At 42.7% G+C, this 11,320-nt stretch overlaps 1 long non-coding RNA gene across 1 annotated transcript; it reads left to right on the top strand.

Annotated features, from left to right (window-relative positions):
• Positions 1-354: 354 nt before the first annotated feature.
• On the top strand, positions 355-1,616 carry LOC138526168 (uncharacterized). Its single transcript, XR_011283513.1, has 4 exons — positions 355-436; positions 594-665; positions 759-886; positions 1,219-1,616. It is a non-coding gene; the product is annotated as an uncharacterized lncRNA (long non-coding RNA).
• Positions 1,617-11,320: the final 9,704 nt, after the last annotated feature.

Consider the following 11,320-nt stretch of genomic DNA (forward strand, 5'->3'; position numbering starts at 1 on the left):
TATTGGTTTCCTAGCGACAGGTGACACGTGATGAGTCACCTGACTAGGAACTCATTTCCGTTGCTATAGCAACTAGCCGTGTCTGCCGATGCATTTGTGCTGCCCGACGGCGTTCGCCATTGTGCGCTCTACACTAAGGTCCTTGGAGGCAAGTTTTAAACAAACCCAGCAATCATGAGATTAACATAATGTTTTCAACTGTGCACAGTTGATTTTGCACGTAGATATGAGTTATTGCAAAGCAGTAAAATCACCTTTAACCTTTTACTCTTAACATTTCCGGAAACATATCGGTTTCCTAGCAACAGGTGACACGTGATGAGTCACCTGACTAGGAACTCACTTCCTTTGCTATAGGAACTAGACTTGTCTGCCAATGCTTTTGTGCTGCCCGACGGCGTTCGCCATTGTCCGCTCCACACTAAGGTCCTTGCCGGTAAGTTTTAAACTAACCCAGCAATCATGAGATTAATATAATGTTATCAACCGTGTGCAGTAGACTTTGCACGTAGATATGAATAGTTCTGGGAATGATCCGCTCTTCCCCCTTTTCCGTTTACCTAATTTCTTTATATTACGGCTCTATTTAAAAGAAGAAATCCGAACAATCTGCTGCTTTTCTGTAGCGGTTGGACTCACTATACGGAACGGCTAACGTGCCTCAGGTAAAACCTAATATTACAGTTTCTTGTATAACTCACAAAAAATATATAAACCCCTTAAAGTAATTACTGCATTATGTGTTTGTTCCTTTGCAGTTAACTAAACCAAAAGACCCTTCATTAAGAAAAAAAGTTTTCAAATTCGGAGGTGAAGTTACAACCTCGTACTACTTTTCGCCTCCAAAACCAGCAACATGATAGACTGGAACTCGGTGAACTTATAGGTACTAAAAGGTTTTTTCCCCTGCACATAACCAAATCTTGTCGTGCACTGAGTGACTAACTTATACATTGAAGTTAAATTTGTCCAACTTAATGACTTATAGCTTGCCTTTGTCTCAGCAGCAGTTAAATTGGATGTAGCATAATTTTCAACATACGCCATTGCGAAGTTGTTTCTGGCCAGGCCAGTGCTCTACTATATGATGTTTATTTACAGATTAAGTACTTTGTTTTTCAAACCTACATCCATCTGACAATGTTTTCTTTGTTATTGACTTTGTTTTCTCTCCTTTCTCTGGTTTTTTGTCTCCTCTCCCCCCCTTTTCTCTTATAGGAGCTGTTAAAAAGCCATATATAAATGTTTCAAGTGCAATTGCTGAAGCTATATAGTTTGTTTTTACACCCTGAGGACGACCTTGTTAGGTTGAAACACGTGTTGGCGTGCTGTAGTGTACTCTTTACATATTAACACGGGTGCTGATCAAATGTGTATAAACCCAGTACTCCTCTGATCAACATTACCTTGATGCTATATGTTTGATCTATTGATGGCGCCAGAACTATTGGCGTGTCGCTGTGTATTCTTTATATACCAATATGGTTGGGATTAAATGTGTATAAATACAATATCACTTTGATCAAAATTACCCTGATGCTATATGTTTGACCTATTCATGGCACTAAATATGTAAAGTAAATATGTTTCAATGACAATACAGGAATATATCCATATACTTTGACTCACGATTTTCATTTAATATTTTTGGATTGTCAAAAGACAACTTCTCATTAGGCATGCACGTTCCCAGTTTGAGGTTTTTGTTTCCACAAAGCTATACGGTCCATCCATATAAATAATTCCCTATCCACCAGTGCTCTCAGTAAAAAAACATTTGTGGAAAATGTGCACAGAGCTCAGTGCGAAACGAAATTGTGCAAACAATGATATTTCTTGTTTGCTATAATTTTGCCCCACAGCTCACTTTCATGCTCTTCCAATGCATAGGAGGGGCAGAAAGCAGAGTTGGCCTCATCACGAGTTGGGCAGTATCCTGCCGGTATTCCTGCCGGGATGATGCCTGCGGTAATAGCGCTACCACCACCTGGTCCGGCGCTACTAGCGCGGGATCACGGGTTTGGCGGAACAGTCCTTCCCCATTCCCCATTGGGCCCATTCAGGAATTCCCCATTACCGTGGGGTAATCAGCAAATTCCCTGCGGATTTCCCCCAGCTCAGAGCTGGGGGTAAATACTGCCAAACCTGTGATTTGGCAGACCCTTAAATGCAGCAGTAATAGCGTTACCACCACATTTAAGGATTATCGACCAACTCATGATGACCCCATTCATTTCCACTTTGCTTGCCTTCTCCGACATGGATAAGCACCATGTTTTATGCCTGCAATATATTTTCATGCAGGCATAAAACCAATGGATTCCTATGAAATGCGTGTGTGTTATCACCTGCTAAGGAGCAGGTGGACTAATAGGAATTGTTAATCAATGCTGACTCCAAAGGGAAAATGCAGTTTTGCATGGTCTTACTCTTCCCAATTACATTTTACCTCCCTTGCACCCTCATTTTTGCCATTCATCACTGCTGTCGCTGGACCATTGGGGTAAATCATCTGACAGCCCACGTGTCACTTGTATCCCTTTAGCTGTACTTGTTTCTGGGAGTCTTAGCCTTGGGCATCCCTATCAAAGGACAACCTGTCTAATGGCACTGATCACTCCTGTTTGCCCCAGTTTTCATCAGCTGCATCAGCCTTTCATATTCTTCATCATTTTACATATGACTTCAGCATCTCTTTCCCTCTCTGCATCAACTAATGTTCAGGCCATGGGCCCCTCATTGCTATTTTCCATGTATCTGTTTTGTTCCTTTCTCATTATTTCTTCAAATGTTCTTCATCCCACACAACCTATTCTGGTTTCGCCCTCTCGATCCTTTAATTACTCGAATCTCTCCCTCTATTTCTTTTGGTCTTTGGAAGGTTTGCTCAATCTGCAACAAATCCTATTCATCTCTTGAGTTGTTCTTTAGACTCAACCTACAGTTTCTTTCTGTCACTTTATAACTGTATTACTCCTATAACACTGTCATCCCAGCTTTCCTCTCTTCTGCTCTAACCAAAATACGGTCATACTCCCCATCTTAGTGGCAAGGTAGATGGCTATGACATATAATATCATTCCTCCTGGACTCTTTCCCTCCCTGTTCTTAATATTCCCTTCTTCCCCACTTTAGAATATCAATTTGTCGTCTTCACTAATCCCCATTCTTTGGCTTATTTTATCCTTTGTCTCCTAGCCCCCTCTCATTTTTCTACGATGATTTAGACACACTTCACTTCTCTCCCTCCCCTCTATCTTCTATCTTCTATCAACTTTAATCTCTACTTCTCTTCTACTGATTTGTCTTCACCTCTTCTACCTCTCCTTGAGTCCTTTCAGCTCATCTAAATTCCTTCCCCCTTTCTTATTTTTCTGGCTCTTTTCTTGACCTCTTTGTCTCTTCCAGCATCATGACACCTCAGTGTGTGATTATCCCATTTACCTGTTTGACCATATTCTTGTGTCACTGTCTTCTTCTCTTCACCCTCCTTCTCCCCATCCCCTCTCACTCTCGATTGTCACCTCTCCCTTTCTCCCCTCCGTCTCATTTTCTCTTCCTTCTGCCTACAGTTTGTCTACCTTCTATCTTGATCAAGTGGCTTCCCTTTACAGCAGTCTGCTCTCCTCTCGTGGCTCACTTTACCCCTCTCATCCTTCCTACCCATATCATAGACCCCCCTCAATCTTTCCAATCTCCCTCCCTTCTTTACCTCAGGTCCTCAACTCAAAAGGCTAAGCAGCATTGCATGAAAACCCACCCCCTGTTTGATTTTACTACTTTTTCCACTCTTCACTCTTCTTATGATTCACTGGTCTTTTGTGCTAAATAAATACTAGGAACTTGTCTCCCTCTCCCATCAACTGCCATATATTTCAATTATTTTACAAAGTGTTATCTCCTTGCTCTCCTGACCCTTCTGCTCCTTCGTCTCTTTCTTGCACTATCTTTGTTAACTTTTACTTTTTAATGTTTCATTCCTTTGGCCCTTCTTTACTCACCCTTCGTCCACACATGTGGCACCCTCTCTCTCATCGAATTATCCTTCCACGACCACACCACTCTCATCTTTTTCTTTCTTTGCTGACTCTGATACTGTCCTATTTATTTCACCATCTGTTCTACAGCCTTAACTATTGACCCCATGCCTTCCTCCATAATACCTTCTATGGATCCTCTTATCACCCCTTACCCCACTAGTATTCTTATTCTTTCTCTTACAAAAACATCCTTTCCCTATTCATTCAAGCAGGCTATCATCATCCCCATACTTAGATAGCCTTCTCTTGACCCATTGTCTCCTTCTAATATTCAACCTACCTCTCTTCTTCCTTTTCGATGCAAAATCCTGGAAAGAGTTATTTATTTTCAAATATCTGTCTTCCTTTCATATCATTTCTTACTCCCTTCAGTTCAGTCTGGCTTTTGTCACACTCACTCCACTGAGATTGCCCTGCTTCAGGTCTCTGACTCTCTACTTTCTGCATCACACCACATTCTCCTCTATTCAGATTCTTTTGAACATTGCCATGGCTTCCGGTATGGTTGATCAACCTACTCTCCTCTCTCACTTCTCCTGGTTTTTCTTGTGATTCCTTCACTAGTTTCAGTCTTATACTATGGTCTTTCCTATTCTGTTTCTTGGGCTAGCCAGATTTACTTTGCATATTCCATTCATTTTGGTGTCCCACAAGGTTCAGTATTTGTTACCCTTCTTTTCTATATTCATACCATTCCATCCTTTGCACGTACCTACTCATTCAAACTTTCCTCCGCTTATATGCAGGGACACAGCTCAATCTCTCATTTTGTTTCTTTTCTGATTCTCTAAACTCTAACATCTTAGCCTGTCTGTTGACCTTCCAAACCAGAATGTCAACACTTTTTACCCTTCTAAAACTGAATTGCTATTTTTCCTTCTCCTTCTCCTACCCCTCTTACATTTCTTGCATTATCTTCCTCCAGATGAAATGTCAAGTTATGATATGTTAAGTTGATTTATGCTATGCACCGCTGCCAGTTTAATAGTCCCCAAGCACTCGCATGGTTCTGTAAGGAAAAGTGGGTTGGGTTGGTTAGAGAGGGAGAGAGGGATAGGGTAGAAGTTGCGCTCATCTGTTCATGCATGTGAACGAGGAGGACCTGGTGTCTGTGTGTGTGAGGTTTTTGGGTGTGTTATGTTGTGTGTACTGGGCTATTTTTCTTTCCAGAAGGGGGGTGTCCAGAGTTTTAGTTGTTTGTTTTCAAAGGTTTTTATGTTTGTAGCTTGTTTAGAGAGTGCGGTGCAGTTTTCATGTTTTGATTTACTTACCCTCTGGGTGTGTGTTGCAGGTGGGTAGTTTGGGAGAGAGAAGTGGTTAGTGGGTTATGCGTGATCTCTGGGTATTTGTAGCTATGTTATTGTTTTTATTCTGTATGTATTCCTTGTTTTGGCTTATGGTTTGTAGCACCAGCCATTGTATGGGTTAGAAGGACTGCTCGTGAGGGTGGTTGTTGTATAATTGGTCTTGGCGAGTTCAATAGTCTGGTTTTCAGTTGTTTCCTTAAAGTTAGGTGGTCTTCCGTAATTCTTATTCCTTCAGGATTGAGTGCCATAATTTGGCTTTCAGATAGGAAAAGGTGGTTCCTCCGAATTTCTTTTTCTCGTTTCTATTTGGAGGTCAGGGCTAGTCTGTTCTCGGCTGGTATCGGGTGATTTTTGCTTGGATACATTTGCCTCCTTGTCCGTGTAATGATTTATGGGCAATATATAAGAATTTGAAGTTGGTGCTTTACTTTACTGGTGTAGACTTCTTGGGGCTGGTGTGATGTATTCTCTTCTGTTTAGTCTCAGGAGTAGTCTTGCTTCAGTAGTTTGGATGCGTTGTAGAGTTTTGGTGAGGCGATCGGCCATTGCTAGGTTGAGACAAATTGCACTTTCAAGAAAATGACCTCCATGTTTCTTTATTGTTGCTTGAACTTCCATTCTCCACAATAGCTTGCTTGCATGATCTGCAACCATAGTACTAGCCAAAGCATTAATTGCCAGAGAATAACTATTTATATCCATTGCCATTTAATGTCAGTCAGTGAACTGTGATATTGCAAATTAAAATCGGAGAAACTATCTAGTTTATCTAGTTCCAACACACTATCTAGTTCAAACACACTTGTTTTACAAAACACACACACACACATATAAAAAAGCATGCACAGACACAGATACACACACCAACACACACACCAACGACAGTATGGCCATACACTCATTTAGTTGAAACATCGTTGTAGTAAGGACCAATCACATAATGCACTTGTCTATCAAACACAAGCTCCTTCATGTTCTAACTCTACACTCACTGGCCCTCATTACGACCCTGGCGGTAAGGGGTTTACGCCAGCGTTAGCTGCGCCGACCCCTTACCGCCAACTACGAGTTCCCAAAGCGCCATGGTCACTTTTCCGCCCGCTTTTTGCGGGCGTAAAAATCCATGGCGCTATGGGACCTTGGTGTTAATTACGCCACCGTAATGTACGGTGGCGTAATTAACGCCTTCCCCACTCCCATTGAGCCCTATGGGGCCGAAATGGGAATGGGGAAGGGTAAATGGGTCAACGGGGACTTACCGCCCCGCCAACCTCGGAATGGGGCGGTAAGTCCGCCATCCGCCATGGCGTAAACGGACTTTACGCCATGGCCGAAAAGTCCGTCGATGGCGGAAAAAATCCGCCAGGGTCGTAATGAGGGCCACTGTCACTTACAAACACCCATGCACTCCCTCGCACCCACATGAATGACTACACTGTAGCTTTTGACTAATAATACATTCCACACCATATATATCTGCAACCCTCACAAACTGATATTGTACCTCAACAAATGCTGGTTCACTGAAATAAACGCAATGTCAGAGTTTCCTTAAAATGAAGGCCATTCACAAATTGCACGTACATGCTGTTGGTTACACTGTATGTAATGTTCAACTGTTGCCATTTGGAATGCAAAAGTAAAGAGTAAAACAAGGCAAAATCACATTTACTCTGAATGTATACGTTCCGTTTTGCAAAATAAACTAAACGATGCATGTGAATGGCTCTTTGCAGGCAATGTTTAATAATAGATTCCTTTGGAACCCACCTGCTAATTAACAGGTGCTTATGTGAGGCCGATTGCATAGGAATCCATTCTTTTTACACCTGCATGAAAATCTCATGTAGTCGTAAAATGAAATGCTAACACAAGACAGGGGAGGAAAGTGCAGTGTTTAGAAGTCTGCTCCTTGCCACGCCTCTGCCCTGAATGAGCACATCAATGGACTCGAAAAGAAAACTGAGACATGAATACAATATACCTTGCTTTTAATATTTAACTACTGTAACTCAATGTATTGACACCTTGAGTGAATTTATGCATTTTACATGTACCATATTAATTGATCAATCAAGTTGTATATATGTAATAATGAATGAATGTATTTAAATCGTATGTAAGTGGATATGTGGATTTTTTTGTACAACTTGTAATCATTGTCATTTTCTTTGGTATGAGAAAGTTCTCTGAAGCATACACATGAATAAATAAATAAAAATAAAGGTAACTTTTAACTGCAGGAGTGGGCTGGCCCTACAATGATTTCTTATGGGAATTCAGGACGTAGACACCCTTAGCACTTAAGCTAGGGGCCTCTAGGTTTGTGCTGAATTCCATTCAAAAAGCCTTAGTTTGCAAGACAACACAGTTACAATTAGTGTATGATTGTGAGCAAGTGTACTTTGTGTACATCTAATTTTTTTTTGTAAAATTGAATGTTTATCGGATCCTTACGGGTGACCATGAATTGCCCCTGCATACAGGAAAGAGTTTCTCCGTTGGTGAATGGAAATTATTCAAAAAGCATGACTTGACTCATTTGGCTTACCACCACATTGTTATAACATAGCCTCTGTCGAGACATGATTGCACCTTAATGCAAAGTCTCGATGCTAGACTTCAACTTTATCCAGATTTAAAAACTCATTTCACTTTTCAGCCCCAGATTTAAAGTGAAGAAACCAAATGTTCTGCTGCTGCTAAACACCGGTGTTATATCTCCGCACTATAGATTATTTCATAATAATGCACATTTTACAATTCAAGATGGAAATAAATGATGTATGCTTTTTTGTTTAGTCATTTGCAAAATAGCAGCCAGCTGCACCTTTCAAATATAAAAGAACGTGCAGCCTTTTAGAAGTATGTTTTAAAAGTCACCTTGAAGAATTGTGATATTAGCTAGAGGCAAATATTTGAACTCACAATTCTTTAAAAGCCAGTCATTTTCGCTGCCAACATCAGATACACAGGTGAAATGCTGGAGCTGGGCCTCAAGCAGTCTTTTCTGCAATTTATTTTGTGACTGTGTCTGGAACAAGAGGTGAGGAGAGCAAATAAAAAACTTCAGACTGGACATCTTTAAAAACATCTCTGAATGTTTTCTCACGTTCAAAAGAGGATGCGAGTGGCCTGATTCTATGGGGGTTGCACTTTCATTAATTTTACTGTTTTTGGATGTGTTAATTCCGTTTATCTAAAAAATGTTTTTGCTGTAGCATGAAGTCAAAAGAAGAGCCTAATTTGATACTGGGAAGGACATTCCCACGACTGTGATGTCACAAATGTGACCACATTAAAACCAGTTAATTGGTGTTTAAATAGCGTATGCTTTTCGGTTTGTATTCTTGATTTACTTGTACTCTGTGCAGCGAACTGGATCTCTTATCGGACTCCATACTTTATTGACTTTGAACTTTATAAGTTGGCCGGTGCGGTAATAACGTGCTAGTAATAATGTTTACTTGCACGTTACCGCACCAGCCAACTACAAGTTGACCGGCGGGGCACCTGATTTACCTCCAGCTAAGAGCTGGCAGTAAGTCATGCACCTTACCGGCAAACATCACCGTAATACCAGCACATCTCTGAAATGGGGATTTACCACCATGGCCAGCACTTGGAATCCAGTCGTAATACCGCCGGACCGATTGCCGGTAATAGTAATACAGCTTGATATTATCCTGGCTGATTTACCACCAGGATACCAGCCAACTTGTATTGATATTCATAAAATAACGTTCTTCATCTCTCTCTCTCTCTTTGTCACTTTCACTCTTACTCTCTGTTATGTAATGTTTATCTGTTGCAATTTTCGTTTGTATCTTTTCTAGGCTGTCCTGTGTTGATTGTAAGGGTGAGTGAATTGGTTCGGTCATAACTCAAACCACCTGAATTGTGTGTGATTTGAGGCCTGTGACCTTTTCTAACCTCTGAAGAAGTTCGACACATGGAGTCTGAGTCATACAGTAGGAACAACATAAGGGCCCTGCAATGCAGAGGAAGCTGCTGTCAGCATCCTCAGTGACCTATTACATGACCCTTTGCTGTGTGGGGGACTGGTAGGCCCTGCATGACATTTGGGCCCTGATTCACTGTATGATCTGCGCAGAAATTATGGCACATACGCACGCACCTGTGTGCAAATCGCCCTTTGTCGATTCATGGAATCGAGTGCACGGTACCTTTTCTGGACTTGCGTAGATTTTTCATTGGCCCGGCACCTTGCTGCAAGAGGAGGAGAGACTTCCGTGAGACTCCAGGCAAAGTGTGCACTGGCCTATGTAGCGAGCAAAATAGGGGGCGGAACATGCAGAATGGGGAATAACACACAAAAATGTTGGCGTGTTGAGGGACGATCCATGGTCAAGCAATCACACGCCCATACCAGCACAAATAAACAGGTATTCATGGATTCGAACTTTGAAGGTTAGGTCGTGAAAAAGATCACGCAAATCCTCGTACAATCCCGCCACCTGATAGCAGGCGTAAATGTCAACACGCATCTATAAATCACACAATACGCACCAAACAAAATGTATCCAGCCACAATGAATTCAGAATTTGTCGGAGCAATCGTGCACAGACTCCGCTTGAGAAGGAGGAGGATGGTCAGGCCCGGATCTTCAACCCACATACCACTCTCTTTTGGATGCTGGATGACCCGGTCTTTGGCAGGTACGGGCCCACCCATATCATCCTAGACCAGGTCACGGAGTGGGAACATGGGCTAACATCACCCACCATGTGGTCCCAGGCCTTTCGCTCCTTACAAAAAGTGCTCACCGCCTTACGTTTCATGGCAGCTGAATCCTTCCAGCAGACTACTGCCATAGTAGACGGCATTACCCAGGCCTCACAGTCACGCTGCCTACACCAGGTGCTGGCATGCATAACTGAATGACCTTCTGTGCACCGCACATCGATATGCCATGAACACTGGCAGAAAGGCAAATAGTAATGCAGGATTTCTGTAATGTGACGCGATTCCCATGTGTGCTTCGTGCGGTAGATTGCATCCATGTTGTGCTACGTCCCCCCAGATTGGCAGAGCACAGATACTGCATCCGCAAATGTCGGCACTCAATCAATGTTCAGGTTGTGTTTGATGCCAAAGGCATCATAACTGAAGTCTATTCAAACTATCCAGGAAGCACACACAGTTATTTATTCTGGATGTCACCACTAGACCGAAACCTGGTAGCCGGCAAGCATGGGAATGCATGGCTCATTGGTGAGTATGAATGGAGACGCACATGCATGCAGGTTGCACACTTACATATAGAAAATGGCAACACATGATCATGAGAACCACGTACCCATTTACAGGGGACAGTGCCTACCCACTGAGAACATTCATGATGACACCCATATGGTACCCCACAACACCAGCTCAGGTATGGTTCAATACTGCCCATGTAGTGACTAGGGGCATAGTGGAGAGCACATTTGGAGTGCTTAAATCACGTTTCTGCTCCCTTGACCACTCTGGTGGTGTGTTGCTCTATGCACCACCAGTTGTGTGCAGAATCATTGTGGCAGCATGTGTCCTGCACAATGTCACCGCACAGCGTGTCGCCACACGGTGTGTCATCCCAGTGGACATGTTGGTGGGCCACTGCTCGCACTCACAGGCGCGACCCTTGCGCATGGCTGGCCAAAGGAGCTCGTGGAGAGGCTGCATCTATCCAGCTGGTGCAATCCTACTTTATGTAAAATCCTACCCCTGTAGAGTGCACACGATCAAGCCACATCCCAGGTGCCATTCAATGATGACCATGGGCCAAGACTCTGTGCCCACAAAAACACCCTGAGAATGTGACCCTGGGAGAACAACATTGTGTGCATCCATTAGACATAAAACAACATGCACAGAGGGTGGCTAAATGAAAGACACGTAATTGGGAGGATACCACCACCACCACAGTAAGCAGGGAGTGAAAGTACCCCTGAGGCACAAAAACATCACTA

Source organism: Ambystoma mexicanum, chromosome 7p (genome assembly GCF_040938575.1).
Source record: "Ambystoma mexicanum isolate Mex_15411 chromosome 7p, UKY_AmexF1_1, whole genome shotgun sequence".
In the NCBI taxonomy this organism is placed as follows: Eukaryota; Metazoa; Chordata; class Amphibia; order Caudata; family Ambystomatidae; genus Ambystoma; species Ambystoma mexicanum.